General features: G+C 43.4%; 1 pseudogene across 1 annotated transcript; it reads left to right on the top strand.

Annotated features, from left to right (window-relative positions):
- The first annotated feature begins 14,575 nt into the window (after positions 1 to 14,575).
- On the top strand, positions 14,576 to 16,796 carry LOC148015538 (wall-associated receptor kinase-like 20 pseudogene; annotated as a pseudogene). Its single transcript, XR_015688324.1, has 3 exons — positions 14,576 to 14,924; positions 15,031 to 15,353; positions 15,471 to 16,796. The product of XR_015688324.1 is annotated as a wall-associated receptor kinase-like 20 pseudogene (transcript).
- Positions 16,797 to 17,571: the final 775 nt, after the last annotated feature.

The raw sequence follows: 17,571 nt of genomic DNA on the forward strand, positions 1-17,571 counted from the left end.
ACTTTGACCATATATGCATAGTGAATGGCTGTAAATCCATCATATTTCAACCTATCCACAGGATACCTATCTATGGTAGACCTATGCAAAGTAGGTTCACTCCCAGGTGCTCTCAAAACATCCCTGGTTTTCCTTACTCCAAGTGTAACAATAGAAGGAATACCCAACTCATCATCAATGCTCTTAACTGAGCCACTGGATTCACCATCCACATAAGAGTGACCTGCATTCACATCAAACATGGGCTGATCTACCTTCTCTTTTCCTTTTCGTGATACTTGCATACCACTATCTGCATTGCTTTGAGAAGATTCTCCTTATCTCAATCTGCCTATCCATGGCAAAGAATGTGAACCACTGCTAGAGAATGCTCCAGCTCCACTAATATCTTATGACTGCTACTGTGAATTCTGTGCAGCATTACCATTTTGTGCATCTACAATATCAATCACATTTACTGGTTTATACTAGCTACTCATCTCATCAAAAACAACATATCTGCTCATTGTAAACTTATGAGTAGAAGGGTTATAGCATCTATACCCTTTCTACTGCAAAGAGTAACCAATAAAGATGCACTTCTCAGCTTTTGGATCCAACTTGGATCTCAACTCATTTGGCACATGAACATAGGCAATGAAACCAAAAAATTTCAAATGAGAAATATCTGGTTTCCTACCAGTATACCTCTCCTTTGGAGTCATCCCATGTATTGCTGCAGTGGGAGTCCTGTTCATTATGTAGACTGTTGTAGCAACTGCCTCAGCCCAATAAAAATCTGGCAGGTCTTTTTCATTGAGCATGGCACGAGATACCTCTCTAATATGCCTGTTTTTCCTTTCTGCAATTCCATTTTGTTGTGGGGTATGACTGCATGAATATTGCTGCTTTATGCCATGCTCCTACAGGAACCTTGCAAACTCATTTGAGAGGTACTCTCCCCCTCCATCTGACCTTAGGCATTTTATTTGCAGGCCTATTTCTTTTTCAACCATAGCTTTAAGAGTTTTGAAATGCCCAAAAACTTCACTTTTCTTTTTCATAAAATACACCCAAACTTTTCTGCTATAGTCATCAATAAAGTGATAGAATAATGACAGCCTCCAAGAGATGCAGCTTTAGTAGTCCACACATCAGAGTGGATTAATTCCAATGGCTTCTTACTCTTGAACATGTCTAGGAAATGGTTTCCTTGCCTGTTTTCCAAACTGACAGGCTTCACATACCTTATGCATTTCTGCAACCTTGAATTTAGGCAATCCTGCAACAATATTTTGGGCTTGCATTACTTTAAGTCACTGTACATTAACATGACCAATGTGTTTATGCCAGATATCAATATCTGCAACTACACCGGTCCCATCTGCAAACATTGCTGCACTCAATTCAGGCATGTCTGCATCCAACGTAAACATTCTGCCCTTCTTCTTTTCTTTTGCTATCAAGTGACCTTTATTTTTCATATCCTCAACAAAGCATCCATGAGAATTAAATCTGACCTGCAAGCCCTGCTCAACCATTTGACCAACAGAAACCAGGTTCTTGGTGATATGCGGAATATGAAATACATCCAACAGGTATTTTTTTTTCCCATCCTGCATAGACAAAGGAAATTTTCCAATCTGCACAATAGGATGTGCAGTATCACCACTAGTCTCCACAAATCCTGGTTTTTCCATTTTCCTTGCATTCTGCATCCATTCTGCATGACCTGTCATGTGGTTTGATGCACCTGAGTCAACATACCACACATCGTTGCTTTCTTCTGCACTTGTCACAGAATTGGTCATGTGCTATACCATAAACAAATGCTCATTTCTGTCATCATCCTGTCTACTAGAAGATGCATAATTCCCTTGTTGCAATTTTCCATTCATAATGTCATTATGCTTTTTATAGCAGTCTTTAGCCATATGAACCATTTTACCACAGTAGTAGCATTCAACATTGTTGTTTGCATTTTGGCCTCTTTGCCATCCACCACGACCTCTTTGGCTCCCCCTGCCTCTAGAGTTACCACGTCCTCCTCCATAGGACTGGTTTTCTTGAGTTTGCTGCATATTCTAATTTCTACCACGGCCTCCAGATCGGCCTCCTCTACCTCTGCCTCTACCTCTTCCAGCATTTGAGTAGAAGGCAGCTTCTTTTGAAGTTCCTCCTGAAGAAGATGTACCACCATTTCTCTGCTCCTCAGAAATTAGAAGAGCAATCAACTCCCCAAAATCAGGAAATCTTTCACGGACGGAAATCGATGTTCGGAACTGTGCATAATCATTTCCTAGACCATTCAAGGTCACAAAAACTAAATCATCATCTTCCACTGGCGACCCAATGGAAGCAAGTGCATCTGCAATCTTCTTCACCTTCATGTGCTAGTCATTGATGCTCATACTTTCTCTTTGCACATTGTGCAACTCTTGCTTGAGCTGCATTTTCCTGGCTTGCGTATTTGTGCTATACATTTTTGACAAAGTATCCCATGCCTCCTTTGGTGTACTTGCACCTTGAATATGCACAATCATAGAGTCTGAAATGCTGATAGACAGCCAGTACATAACTTTCCTGGCTCTCTCATGCCATGCTTTAAATGCCTGCATTTGCTGTTGATTTGGAACATCAGGAAGAACTGGTTTTTCTTCATTTCCTGCAACGAATTCCCAATATCCTTTTCCCATAAGGAAATTCGTCATTCTGAACTTCCATGCTTGGAAGTTGTTCTTGTCAAGATTTTCAGTGACAATCTGTGAAAGAGAATCAGACGCCATTACAGAACACTGCAAAAAATTCTGTCACTACAAAGAACACAGTTTCAGCCTCACAAGGGCAAATATGCAAAACTGACGAAAGTGGTATTTGACTACACAGTCACTTCCTAGTGACGATTTTGCATCAACAGGCAACAAGGATGATACTGTAACTCCCAATGTCTCTGTGCACAGACATACGATGCAATTTCTACAGTAACTTTTCACTGACCTGTAGAACAGTGGTCGCACAGCATAAAACAGGGCCTTTTCTTGAGTGAGTACAGAAAACTTCCGCCTCCAAAACAGGCCCCGAAATGGCCTCAAATAAAAAAAACAGAGCAACCAAGGGCTAAAGCCCTTACCCGCAGCATATACTACCCTCTTGCTACACCGCGAAGGGCATCTCAATCTGAGACAATGCACTCTTGCATTTTCCGGCTGTGCTACCAGAGACTTGCTCCCAAAATAGAAAATTGAAAGCAACACTGGTCCTCTTACCAGAACACCGCGAACTTGGTTTGCTTTCTTGAGCTCCTTACCACGAACAAGGCTCTGATACCATGTCAGGATTGTGGGAGAGAAAGAAGGAGTCTCACTTGTAGCTTTCTTGCTTGCATAATGGGGGAATACAGACAAAGGTGGAGGCTGAAAACAGTTTTCCTCTTCTTAGTTGTGTAAGCCAAAAATAACTCTAGTACAAAGAAATAGAAGAACCCTATATATGGGTCTCAAACCAAACTCAACTAACTAAGGTGGCATACTAACTAAGCCACGAACTAGAGTAGATAAGGATAGTTGTCATCTAGCTATTATTCATGGGCGGTGTACCAACCGCATCTGCAACTGATAAGTCGGTGATATAAATGCACAACGGTCACCCTGGCATATCACGAGTGGAGCTCGATATCTCAACATCCATTCGAGTGGGTAACCAGCTCAAGAAGAGGAGCTCCAGGAGCTTAACTCGAGATGGCACTAGTTCTAGATGCTTGGAGAGAGTTGCTACATCTAGTGAGCGATCGGCCCCTAGCACCCAAGACAAGGGAAAGAGTGCAAACCAAAGCCAAGATCTGACTAAGATGAAGATGGAGATAGCAAGACTACAAGAGATGATGAGGAGACCAATACGTCTACACGTCCAATGCGTGTATTATGGCATAAACCACCTGCCAGTCGAGTGCCAGGAACCTAGGTCTTGACCTTGCACCAATTGCGATAGGTTCGGTCACACAATGCCATGCATTGCAGACTACCGAGATGACTCCCATACTCGCAACCTTACAATCGGCCTTATCTAGGGAATAGGCTACCAAATTTCTTTGGGAGGGGAGCCCCATTGGCTCTCTCGGTACCTAATGATGCTAAACCAATCATTCCTAGGATGGAGATAAATCCCATAGGCATACCCTGACCACCTGGACCTTTCGTAACCCATCCATCAAGCGATGCTTCAGTTGACTATGTGGAGGAGCTGAATGACAATGATCCCTATGTGAATCCTTACATCTTGTACGATGAAGAGGGCAATCCAATCCTCATGGATTATCAGCTAGTACCATTGATGACACTAGGTAGAGATAGAGGCAAAGGCTTAGGGGGGTAGAACCAAGAACTGATTTCTTGTTGGATTTGCGGTCACCCAGGACACATCTTCTCACGCTGCCCCAAACAGGAGCAAGCTAATCAAGAAGATCTTAGGTGCCCAGAGTGTGGAATCACTCATTTTTTGAATGCCCTAGATGAAATCCACCCTCTAATGTGGCAAAGAAGCCATCACTGCCATTGGGGCTATTTGGAGTTGAGACATTTGATGGAGAGGACACACCTATCCCATTACACGCCATGGCTCGAGCATAGACAAAGCAGGCCATCATATCACTACCTAGACCAAGCAATCTAGATGCACACTCGATAGGGAAAAAGAGCCGTAGGTGAAGGAAGAAGAGGAGAGAGGCCAAGGTCATGCTTAAAATAGAGAGTGCTACGACACTGCCCATAGGAAAGAAAGTCAGTGACGCAGAGGCAGAGACATCTGCTATAAGAACTGCTAAGAAGGGGAGTGCTAGGATGGGGTAGTACCCCAACCCAAAACACTAGCTCAAAGCCATAAAGAAGGTCGAGGAGTGGGTGAAAGAGGCCCAAGAGTACCTTAAGGATGCTAAGCCCATCTTGGAGGACGAGATCGATGATCTCTCAAGCAGAAGCACACCAGCTTCACCTCCACGACCAAAGTCAAAAGATGCATTTTCACCACAAGCAATGTGTTTTAGATGGAGTTTAAATGCTACGGGCTAGCAAACTAGTCAAGGCCATTGGCCAAGGAACATAGGACTAGAAGAAGAGCAAATAGTAGCAATCTTCTTACAATGCTAGTGACCACCCTAGTGACTCTAAGCTTAGGAGATCTACTTAGGTAGCATCTGAACCTATGGAAAGAAGAACTAAAGTAGTAGATTGAAGGACCAATGGAGCAAGGGGCAGCTGACCTACACCATCATGATGCGGTAACTTAGATACCAAGTCTAACGTTGCACTCAGTGCCCAAGTCCTTACACATTAATGCTTTTTGGGAGGGCACAGAGATGTATGCAATCTCCTATCGGTCCTAGCATTAGGAGATTCCACACGAAAAGGGATCCTGGACATGGGGGTAGGAGACAGTGTGCTTAGCCATGTAGTACTTTAGGCTTGGGGTAACCCACCTATCAAGAATGCTAGGTTTAACATGGCCAATGGAATGAAGGTTAGGCCATCCAGAGTGTTGAAGAACTGGTCGTTGAAGATCACAGGTGTCCAATTTTCTGTGAACTTCATTGTCATGAAGAGAGTGGACTACGACATCCTACTAGGCTGACCCTAGATGAGGAATGCGCGAGTCATAGAGGACTCGGGCAATGATTTTGATATTCTTAGGTAACCAAACGAAAGCCATAAGGATAGAGATGTATACTTAGAAAACAATGCTAGTTGACTTAGATGCCATCTCAGCCATACTGAAAGGTGATGCACATGTTAGAAAATCATACGGGCCGCTCACCAATTATATCCCTTGTCGTGAGAATGAGTGAGATTGGATGCACATGCTAGCCACAATCAATCTGCCATTCTCGAATAGTGAGGAGTACGAGCAAGCCACTAAGGCAATTGGTAAGCCTAGTGACATACCCTCAATATCAATTTGCATGATGACAAGGATCTTGCATAGACAACCCAACCCTATCAAGGTACGAGTGGCCATTATCACGAAAATTGAAGATGAAAATGAGGAGGCCGCAGCTCTGGCTTCATGACTATCACTGTCAAGAAAACATATACATTTGATGCATTGATCGACGAGGGTGTTGATTTTAATATCTTGACTCACGATCATTGGATCCAAATTGGCAGGACACAATTGCATCTCACTAGTGTCAAACTTTGTCAATATGGGGGCCAATCATATACACTTTTGGGAAAGTGCAAGGTTGCAGTCTCTATCGAGTCTAAAAGCATACTAATGATCTTTTATGTGTTGCCAAATACGAAGGATGTGGGTACAAAATCATTTTTGGGATATATGTTTAAAAAGGATGCAGGTACAAAATCATTGTTGGGATATACGTTTAAAAAGTGGACACTATGCAAAGTCTACTACTAGTCATAGCGCATTCATCTAGCCATCAGCAATTATGAATAATCACAGCTTTTAGCAAGGGTGGTAGAACTCCATCAAAGCCTGTAAAGTCACCAGCAACCCACCACCCAGGTTGAGGAGGAGGGTCATGACTTGTCACATCCTGCTAAACCTCAATACCAACAAACCACAAAAAACAGAGCTAAGGTCTAGACACCACAACTCAAATGGATGCCTAAACATCAAGGGCCACCGCCTAGAAGCGCACAATCATGACCTTGTAAGGCTAGGAACTCGCATTCAAAAATTGGGAGGTAGAGAATGAAGTATAGGCATCGACAAACGATCAAGCAGCGATGGGTCCCTAAGATCCTATTGCAAGTGCAAGGCTATTATGAGGGTAATGCCTAGATATAGGTATCTAAAGCCAAGATGTCCATGGGCACCACTCAAACGCCACCCTCAAACTTGACTACACCAAGCCATGTGACAAAAAAATACCCCAATGCCATAAACGACTCAGGTTGCGAAGCCCATAGAACCTCAAATGCATAAGCCGATACAGATTAAACATGTCTATCAACCAAAGTCGCAACTTGCTACTCACACATTGCCTGAACCTAGTCCTACTAATGTCCCTGAAACCTCACCAGTGTCTAGTAGCTCGACACCCGCAACTCCAACCAAGCCCATCAAACAAGAAGCCCAACCACACTCTCAGGAGCAACTAAAGCCGTAACCATCAGCTACCAAATTATCTAGTTTAGTCAAACCCTAGTCAAACCCCAACCACCTGTAGGCCTTAGACCCTCTTACAAACAAAGATCAATTCTCGCTTTGGCCGCAGAATTCGTTGAAAATACGGGGGATTACTTGATTAACTACCTTTGATAGTTGAACACCACATTTACCACACTTGCTAAAAGCTATGATCGACTAGATCTAGGTCTTTTGGACAAGCCTTTAGCAATGGAGATATGTACGCTCCCTTGCTCATGGGAGGAATCTGAATTCGTGTTTGTTCAGGCTCCCCAGGAACCAAGGAATCAATTGCCATCGAGATATCCCAAGAATATGCACAAAAACAACGCCTCATTACGTCTTATGACAAGAGCATGATCCTTGCCACCACCAACTAGGAAATTGAGGAGTTGAAGCAACTCGCTGTCAACGACCTCTCTTTCTTAAGAAAATGGTATGCTCTCTAACTTCAATGGGAGCAAGAGGGCTACCAAATCATGACCAACATTGAGCAACGATGTGCAATCAAAACCTCGGAGTACGACTCCACTTATATAGCTCCAACCTCCTATAGGGTGTTGACCAGCATTCATAACCAACCCTTACAAGAGCGCATCTTGACCCACCCGTATTTAGATTGAATTTTGACTAAGGAGGAGTTACACAATGCTAGCAGGATCGACTCCAGTGACTTCCTCATGCATGCCCTTATCTATATCACTCAAGTAGGCATCTATCCTTTCGACATTGATTGATATGCTACTCTAGAATACAATCTGAACTTCCATGCTTGGCTCATGCGAAAGTAAAATGCTGAGAGCACGTGTTGAATGTCCTTAACCTTCTAAGGTGAATGAAAGGTGAATCAAACATGTAAGGTGAATGAACATGCAAGGAAAAAGCCTCAATCAATGTCCAAAAGCGAAAAAGAGTGGAGGAAAATCAACTTGTGATTGAGGAAAAAGTCGTAAGTTTTTTGGAATGAATGGATAGCTTGAAGGAAAATTTCTCTTTTTTGTACTTAAGCATTTGATTCTTTCCATAAAAGCATAATCAATTCTTGCTTATCTTTCAACAAGCAATTATCTTAAGGACACTAATGATCATAGTATCATGGCAAGAACTCAAAATGACATCATAGCAGGATCGGGCCCATAGGCTTCCACTCGTGAAAGAAGAAAGGGAAAGGTATCACATTTCCTTCGAGAACCACACCTACAACCAACTAAAGTTCAGAACTATCCACAATATTGAAGAAGTCGTGGCCAAGGAGAAGGCTACCCAAAGAGTCGTAGAATAGTGTAATCTAGAAAAATATGTTGAGAAATTTGGGTAGGAGACTGACCATGCCAAATGCATAGAGTTCTTGAGAACCTACAACCCTGACAGAGAATGTGGCACAGTTACAGTTGCAAGAGGAGTAGGAGCCAAGAAGATACAATTCTAGCTCAATAAAGCCTTGGTGAAGAAGGCACTAGGGCTGAAATCCAAGGTGGAAAGGAGACCAAAAAGAGATGTCTATGCCAAGGCTGAAATCCAAGGTGGAAAGGAGACCAAAAAGAGATGTTTATGCCATGTTCAACATGAGAAAGAACCCGTTCTAACCAATGATGGCATCAGTATCCAAGACATCCCCGACCAAGAGATAAGGCTCCAAGAAAAGGTCATCCACTCCCTCTTCTCCAGCCAAAGGTATAATTAACTTATGCATAGAATCAGTGTGCCCACATTAGAGAGCTTGTCAGCCCACTCACTGGACAAGATCTATTGGAATGGGTATATGAGAAAGACAATCAACCAATCAGCCAAGGTACTGACCCTCCGAAGCAGGCCAGCAGATGGAGAATCCCCAACATCAAAAGATAGAGCTGAAAGAAAGAAACCATCATCAAAAGCCTCGTTCATTGGGTATGGGGCAATTCTCACGACTCTTATCCAAGAGTAAGTGAAAGAGATGCAGAAGGATAAAGAAGAAGGGGCCCATGAGACACCAAAAAGGTTGCCTCTCCACCATGAATGAGAGCAATCCAAGGAAAGGATGGTGAGTGAGGAAGAAGGAGAGCGGAAAGCACAATCTAGCTAAGGAAGGACCAAGCAATCAAAGAAAAAGACTCCACAAAAGAGGCTGAAGAAGAGAGTAGGAAGAAAGAAAAATAAGATCTCTAACAAAAGCCCAAAGGGAGCCCAAAAGTGCTGAAAAAAAAAGAAAAAGGAGAGAGACGGAGGAGACGAAAAGAGTAAAAGAGGAATCTAGAAAGGATGAAGAGGAAAGGAGGAGGAAAGAAAAGCAAGAGACCGAGGAGTTAAGGAGGAAGGAAGAAGAAGACATAGCCCTCGCTATCCACCTCTCAGTGGAGAAGCCTTCAAGGGAAGAAGAGTTGATTGCCATGAGTCCACCTAGATGCAATGGCCGAAGCACCAGCTCCCAAGCACCCAAATACCTACCACCCCCAGTGATCGAGGGTAAGGGTAAGGGTCTAATCAACCCCATCCCACCCATCCTACTATCCACCACCCCACTCGCTACAGCCACCCAAGGCTCTTCTACCATGGTGGACACGAGAAATCTCATGGCATGGGTGCAGTTTCTAGTCAATAAAGAGGTAACTCAAGGTGCAAGTGGAGGAACCACCATGTGACAGGAGAAAAAAGATATGCAGTTGTGGATGCGGAATCCAAATGGGACCCCAAAAGCAAAAGATAGAAGCATCTACAACCACGAGTCCCACCGCACTATCGTTGTCTACAAACTACGATGACTATGTGCAGGAACTCTTGTCACAGGTGGAGCGGGCAAAAGAAGACAAGAAAATAGCCATCGTTGGGCTCAATGATGAAAGAGAGATGATAATAGCCTCTCAATTAAAAAGAACCCATCAAGTGGCCATGTATCAAAAAGAGAGGAGAAGAAAAGAGTTGGCAAGAAAAGCTTGTGGTAGAAGCGCATAGCCTCACGAGCCTACAATGCCATTATAATGAGCTGGTAGTGTTGTATAAAGACCTGCAAAAGGAAAATGAAAATATCCAAAATGCCGCAGAGCAGCTAGCAACGACAGAAGAAGAGAGAAGCCGAGGGCACCAAAAGAACGTACAAAATCTAGAAAAGAGGATGGCCTCGAAGCTTGGAGAGAAATAGCACTTGGAAAGAGAAATCGAGGAACAAGAGAGGAGGCTAAGGGCACTGTTAGCTTGTAGGCACAACGAAGGCCTGGAAGAAATGTAGAAAAAAGTAGATGAATGGGTGGATAGGAGCGAAGAAAAAGTGAGAGACTTAGCGCACTAGCTAGCCCTTGTTGCAGAAGGCAACATGGTGTTAGTAGAGAGCAGGATAGAGACCACACAAATGACTTTGGAAGCCCAACAACGTGCCTTCCTCCACACTCTCTTGGAAGACACATAATTTGAGGAAATGGGAGCCGTTGAGTCATTAAGAAGAAATTTGGAGATCACCGACAGGGCTCTAAGACATGGGCTACACATCTAACCGCACACTATAGGGCCCAAAGAAACAAAGCCATGAGAGCACGGGGGAGAAGAGAGGCAAAGGCCAACTAAAGACACAAGGCCAAGTTTTGAAAGGGGACAGTAGGACATGACTCTCTAGTTGAAGGTTCTTAAGAGGAGACCCTATTTCGCAAGAATACCACCTCTCGCCACTCTTTTTTGACCTCAAATGCCAACAAAGATATCTGTACAATAGCTAGGTCAACGATGCATTTTTAAAAAAAGGGAAGTGCACCGCATGTACGTCACAGTCACTGCACCTAGGGGTCCTCAAGTTAGGAATGCCCGGTGGCTTTGGTTAGCCACACTATCAGAAGAGGAGAAGGCCATTGAGTCACTAAGGAGAAAGTTGGAGATTGTCTGCATGGCTCTAAGACACGAGCTACACATCTAACCACAAGAAGTAGGAACCAGCCAAAGCCCATAGGATCAAAGAAGTTACTTGTTAAGGGTAGGCTTGACGGTCCAAGAAGTGGAATCTCTAGGGTCCAAGGAAGGAGATCCACAAGAGCATAGGGGAGAGGAGATGCAAAGGCCAACTAAAGAAGTAGGATCAAGCTCCAAAATGGGGCAAAAAGATGAGGAGTTAGTCCCATAGCCTCCCTCTCCACGGCCAAAAGTACAGTAGGAGGTGAACACCATTGTGGAAAGGAAAGCTGAGATCAAAAGACCATTGTGACTCACCAAAGTAATATCAAGAGTAGAAGATAATCCCATACGTGCCATATGATTAAATTTATGACGGTCCTCTTATTTTCCATCCCACAAGAGTAGCTTTAACACAACTAACAATTCCATCTAAAAAGAATGTATCACCGAGTGATTCTCCAAAGGATGCTGTCACACCTTTTAAAGAACATGCTGGACTAGGCACGGAGGAGACTGAGAGCTCAACCAGTTTGGCCCCAAAAGTGTCCATCCCTCCAAGAGAAGGTTGTTTGGCAGTACATTGGAATGCAAAACTCATAGTATGGGAGTAGAAGGAGAATGGCCATGAACCCTTTAACTTTAATTTCCTATTCTCCATGACATTGAGCAAAGTTCTATCAACCAAGGTGGTGGAAGAGGTGATTAATGTAGGAAGAAGGCTGGGAGACAGGTGGGTTACTGAAAGAGAGAAGAATCTTACCTTCAGGGGAATAGAGGCTCCTAACTACTGGGGAATAGAGGCTCCTAACTACTGGGAGAATACCTTGTCTCCGAAGTTCCACTAGCACAAGCACAATGCACCACACAGTAAGGTAGACACACACCCTAGGTAGTGCACCTTCTTTTCTTTTTAGGTAAATACAAATGCTGCAATCCACCAACTTCAGAGGCCCCATCATCCACTCAATTTACTCTTGGCCTTTTCCACCTCAATCGGTTGCTCAGTTTCTTCCCAGGACCAATCCCCATGAGACCCCATCATCATCAACTCACATGACCGCCTTTTAAATCATCAAATCTTCATCAGCTCAAAACTGCAAGTGCCATGGAACTGACACTTGTCTAGGAGGGGGTAATGTTACACGCCATGTCACCATGTAGCTGAAACGAATTAGAGGAAGACCAAACCCAAGTCAAAAAGTGAATGTTAAGGAGCTCATTCTGCTCAAGTAGGAAAATTGGAGGAGAAGGAAAGCTTTTTAAAAAATGTGGGAGAGCTCTGAATATTTTGGCGACATCCTCTCAAGGATGAAGGAGGTCATGTCAAAGATGAAGGATGCTCTCTCAAGGATGAAGGAGGTCCTTTTAAGGATGAAGGAGAGCCTCTAAGGGCTCTCACAAGGAAAGCGGGAGGTATAATGTAATTCATTTTATAAGAGTGCCAGGCTCCCTCGTCCTATGCAAGTTGTAAAGTCTAAATGAACATAGGTGAAGGGATCATGCAACTTGAAGAGAACAGGGAAAAGCTAAGTTAAGATCGCGTTGTATCGACCTTGGAGGACGAGAGGAGGGATCCGTCTAACACCATCATCAATTTCAAGGACAGATCCACCCTCCTGCCATTCTCCAAAGGGGATCTATCCAACACCATCATCAATTTCAAAGACAGATCCACCCATCTACCATTCTCTAAGAGGGACCTGTCCAACACCATCTTCAATTTCAAAGGATAGATCCACCCACCGTTAGCGTCAGGGAGGAAACTACCCCAACTTCATCTTCAATTTAAGGGGCAGATCCATCCAACACCATCCTTAGCAAGGGATTGTATACAAACTCAAAAAGCCATGTGGCTACTCCCACCCCACTTTCCAGCTACTACCCATCCGTGCCATGGGACTGGCACTCAGGTAGGAGGGGGTAATGTTAACCTGAGCACGAGAAAAAGCAAAAAAAGTGGAAAAGCACAAGTCCAAAGCCGAAAGAGGTGGCCCTGAAGGATATCAAACATAAAGGAAGAAGCAGGAAGGGAAACAGCCGAAAACGCAAGGGTGGCCTCAAAAGCTAAGTCAAAGGCAAATGCGTATTTTTAAATGCAAGGCATTCCTAAAACTTCTTCTATTTTGCAAATCTATTCAAAAACAAAGAATGAGATTTTTAGAAGAATGTACGTGGATTTTTATCTCAAAAGAAAGTGTACGTCGAGTCAATTCTATTTTTGGAATAGCAAAGGAGATGTCTCCCTGTACAATATGGATTCAAGATATTCATGAATTGAGAACCAGGCTCCCACTTGTGTAGATTATAAGGATAGACGGGCGGTATAAAGGAAGCTAGGAAGATAGGAGGACAATAGGAAAGATGGCCGGCCATGTAAAAAAGGGGATGACTATCCAAAAGGGATTAGGGTTTGGTATATAAACTCAGAAAGTGAATGAAAAGCTCATTCTTTGGTGTGTGGCCAAAAGTGATATCTTCTTCTTCTCTCCTTCTTGCTTGCTTGTGTGTGCTTGAGAGAGGGAGTGTGAAAGTGTGAGGGAGTGAGTGTGTGAGGGTAAGGGATCGTGGGGAAGAAGCTCTCTATATCTCCGTCTTCTTATTCTCTTCTTTTCGCTTGTGCGCGGCTATGGAGGATGGAGCTTGAAGGTGGAGGCTTAAGGTTGCTTGGGCTCGCATCTAGAATCCTAAAGCTACCGGGTTTCTTGAGGGAGGAGGCTACTCGTTCGGGTATCAAGGTAAACTCACTACACCCCTGTAGGATTGAAGGCATGTCAACTAGGTAAGAGATATCCATTTGTGCTCGCTTCAAACACTTGAAAGAATAAGCAGTCCATGGGTCTTGGTGGTTGAGCATGAGCTTCCACTACAACTTTAAACTTTTTTATTTGTTATTTTCTTAAGTTTTTTATTTCTCCATGGAATGTTTAATCTTTAAACCTTGCCTTTTACAAGTTTACCTTTTTGTCTTGAATCTTGCACTCTCCCCCCTCTCCCCCCCCTTTGCCGCCCCTTGCCCTGCCCCAACTTTAGGATATGTTACATCAAGATGGTAGCTCAAAGAACTCTTAAGGTAGACTCTTGGGATGCCTATTAGTATTTAGCTCCACAATTGTGATATATCCATAAGGAAAATGTCAAGTTTCTAGTAAGGAACATGCTAAATTTCTAGTAATTGTTGCACATGCAAATGCGGCTTGCACATAAAGCTAATCAATAGACTATAGTAGATAATAGAGGTAGGCAAAACATGTGGATAGATAGAATACTACATTGAAACCATTGTGGATGTCATTACTCATATTTTTCATGTTTTGGTTGCCTACTTAGTTAACAAATACAGAGGGGTCTTTCATGGATTCCACTCTTTGAAAAACAACAAATAGTTTCCCGTTGGTAAACACCAGCTATTGCGATGCTTTAAAATAATGGTAGGTGATAGTTTCTTTATTGGGTATTATATAGATACAAAATGTGGTGTAGTTCAACTTTTTTGAAAGGAAGATATAACAAATTGATAAAATGACTCTGCAAACTATTGGTATACACATTTATAGAAGGGAAGCAATTTGAAGTTGATTTGGAAACCAGCAAACTGACAGAGACCTAGTTTGTAATATTGCGCTCCCTATAAGAGTAGTAGTTTGTCGTTAGTCTATGTGCTAGAAACCAAAGCTAAGAGGCTACTTTTTTATGTCGGGTACTATGTTGAATAGTTTCCAAATATCTTTCAATGGGAAGGGAGTTACACACCATCACTTTACAGGTGACCTAATGACCATGGGTCTTAGCATGGAGTCACATTTGATGGCAGTGAGACTCCTGTGGCATATCTGGTCAAGACATGTTTGGTTAAATGCGTCCGATTGGAATGCTGTCAACGATGGGAAAGGTAATCCGATTCAGCAGCGAACAAATTGACAATGTGATCGATAAGCACGCACCATTTCTATGTGGGTGAGGGCATTTGATTCCAAGGCAGCATTTTCTATTGAACGGTTAGAAGCATCTTTCTGGATATATTCGGTCATATGAACTGCAACACTAATGCTGTTGCAGCTCTCCAGCACAGAAGCCCATCAATGGCGGCAGTGCTGCAGCTTGCTCCCCTCCTGGTGCTCCTGCTCATGTATCAGGCTGCACATGGAACTACCATATGCCCTCCCTGTGGCAAGCTGGAGGTGCCATATCCACTCAGCACAGGGAGCTCATGTGGGCATCCTCTCTACCCTCTCACATGCACCCCCACGGGGGTGTTGCAGATCAGGGCCCTGACGGGATACAGGTACCCGGTGCAGAGCATCGATGCGCACGCACCATGGTCTTCTCTGGTTTTGTATGTCTGCAGTTCCTTACTGTTTCAGGAACAACATCAGCATCGAGTGTCACAAGGGCGAATATGCCATAGGTAACACATCTTTTTCCAGGATCAGCTCTGGAAGCCGCGAATATATGTTGTATCTGCCCCGTCTTATTTTTCACGTGTGGGTTCTTTGCAGGACTTACTCGTGTCTGTTGGACTTATAGTTTTCGCCTCATTAACTGGCTATGCATACAAGAAGAGGAGTGGAAGGATTGCCCATGCAAAGGTTGTGAGGGAGAGGTCTATGATTTTGGCTGCAAACAGTGGGGGAAAGTCTGCAAGGCTGTTTAGCAGCAGGGAGATGAAACGAGCAACCAACAATTTTGCACGAGACCGACTCTTGGGATGTGGAGGATTTGGGGAAGTGCACAAGGGATTCCTAGACAATGGTTCAATAGTGGCTATCAAGTCAGCTAAGATAGGCAACATCAAAGGCATAGAGCAAGTTCTCAATGAAGTTCGAGTCCTCTCTCTAGTCAATCATAGAAACTTAGTGAGGCTGTTAGGGTGTTGTGTTGACAGTGAGCTACCTTTTATGGTCTATGAGTATGTGCCCAATCATGGGAACTTGCGTGATCACCTTTATGGCCTCAAAAAGAGTTTTCTTGATTGGAGAACTAGATTGTTGATTGGTCTTCAATCTGTAGAGGGGCTAGCTTATCTGCACTCTGCAACATACCCACCCATTTATCATAGACATGTGAAGTCAAGCAATATCCTTTTGGATAAGTCTATGAATGCGCGGGTTGCAGACTTTGGGCTCTCACGCCTCATTGAGCCCAACCTTACACATGTATCCACATGTGCTCATGGCACATTGGGCTACTTAGACCCTGAATATTATAGGAACTGTAAGTTAACAGATAAGAGTGATGTGTACAGCTTTGGTGTGGTCCCATTGGAGCTTGTGACCTCTAAGAGGGCAATTGATTTTGGAAGAAGCCCAAATGATGTGAACTTAGTAGTTATGGTTCAGTCTAGGATAGAGCAAAACATGGCAGATGATGTGATGGATCCGGAGCTTGTGGATGGGGCTTCTGCAGATGTGACTGAGTCCATGAGGAATGTTATCAATTTGGCTCTTGCTTGTTTGCAAGAGAGCAGGCTAGATAGACCCTCCATGAAGGAGGTAAGTGAGAAGCTTCAGAGTATCATATCCACTTTGGCAGCTGTAGCAGATAAGATCTTTGAGAGAGGGACTTTTGTGCCAAAGGGTGAAAGACCATCTTTATGCTCTTGATGGTTCGTACCAATTTGAGTCATAGCAAGAGAGCTCGCACATAAGCATCGTATTTTGGGATTGTGGCTCACATGCTAAATAGTTTTTAGGGCTCACACTTTAAATTACACCAAAAATGTAAAAGAAACCATGTGTAATGTAATGTTATGATTGTACACTAATTTCATTATACACACTTGTTGTACGCACATTTGTTAATATTTAAATTGATTTATTATTTATTCTTTCTTCTATCTCTTTTTTCCAATTGTATATTGTTATTCTCACACTTTTCTTTTACTTTCAAACATTTGGGAGAATGGTTGGTGCTTTGCATATGTTCTAGTAACAATAAGGGCATTTTACATCCTAAGGTATGTTTCATGTGGTAAGCACACACTTGCACACATTGTGTGTGTGTGTGTGTGTGCGCGCGCGCGCGTACAACCTACAGTGACTTTTGAGGCAACACATATAAATGATATAGAATATGTTGAGATGACAAGCTCAACACATGCGGACATTGATGATGGACCGCCTGGTTAGATGGGTCCACACGTCTACACTTAGCACGTCGGTGGTCATTATGACTCTCACATGGCCACTGACTCATTACTTATTATATTCAGGTTGTTACACCTATTTACAGCTGGTATAGTTATAGCGCCAGTCGACTAGTGTAGTCGATTATGCATTGTTTGACTTAGTAGGCCACTTTCCTTTTATGTTGTATCTTATCTATACTTTGTGTACATTGTAAAAGTGTGTGGAAGAAGAAGAAGAAATCAGTAAGAAAACGTTTTGGCCTCCATCTCTCTTCTTGTCTCTTGAGTGAGCTTCTCCTTGTGCATTCTGTGTGTGTTCGGCGCAGCATCTTGAGCAACCCCCTCCACCACGCGATTCTTGACATGGTATCAGAGCCGCACCATTGAGAGAGGCTGATTTCGAAGGCTGAAGTGAAGGAGAAGAAGCAAGGTTTGAGCAAGCAAGCTACGGGTAAGAATCTCTCCCATTCTTC

Source organism: Lygodium microphyllum, chromosome 24, assembly GCF_053477565.2.
Source record: "Lygodium microphyllum isolate KBCC chromosome 24, Lygodium_microphyllum_v1.1.10, whole genome shotgun sequence".
NCBI classification, from domain to species: Eukaryota; Viridiplantae; Streptophyta; class Polypodiopsida; order Schizaeales; family Lygodiaceae; genus Lygodium; species Lygodium microphyllum.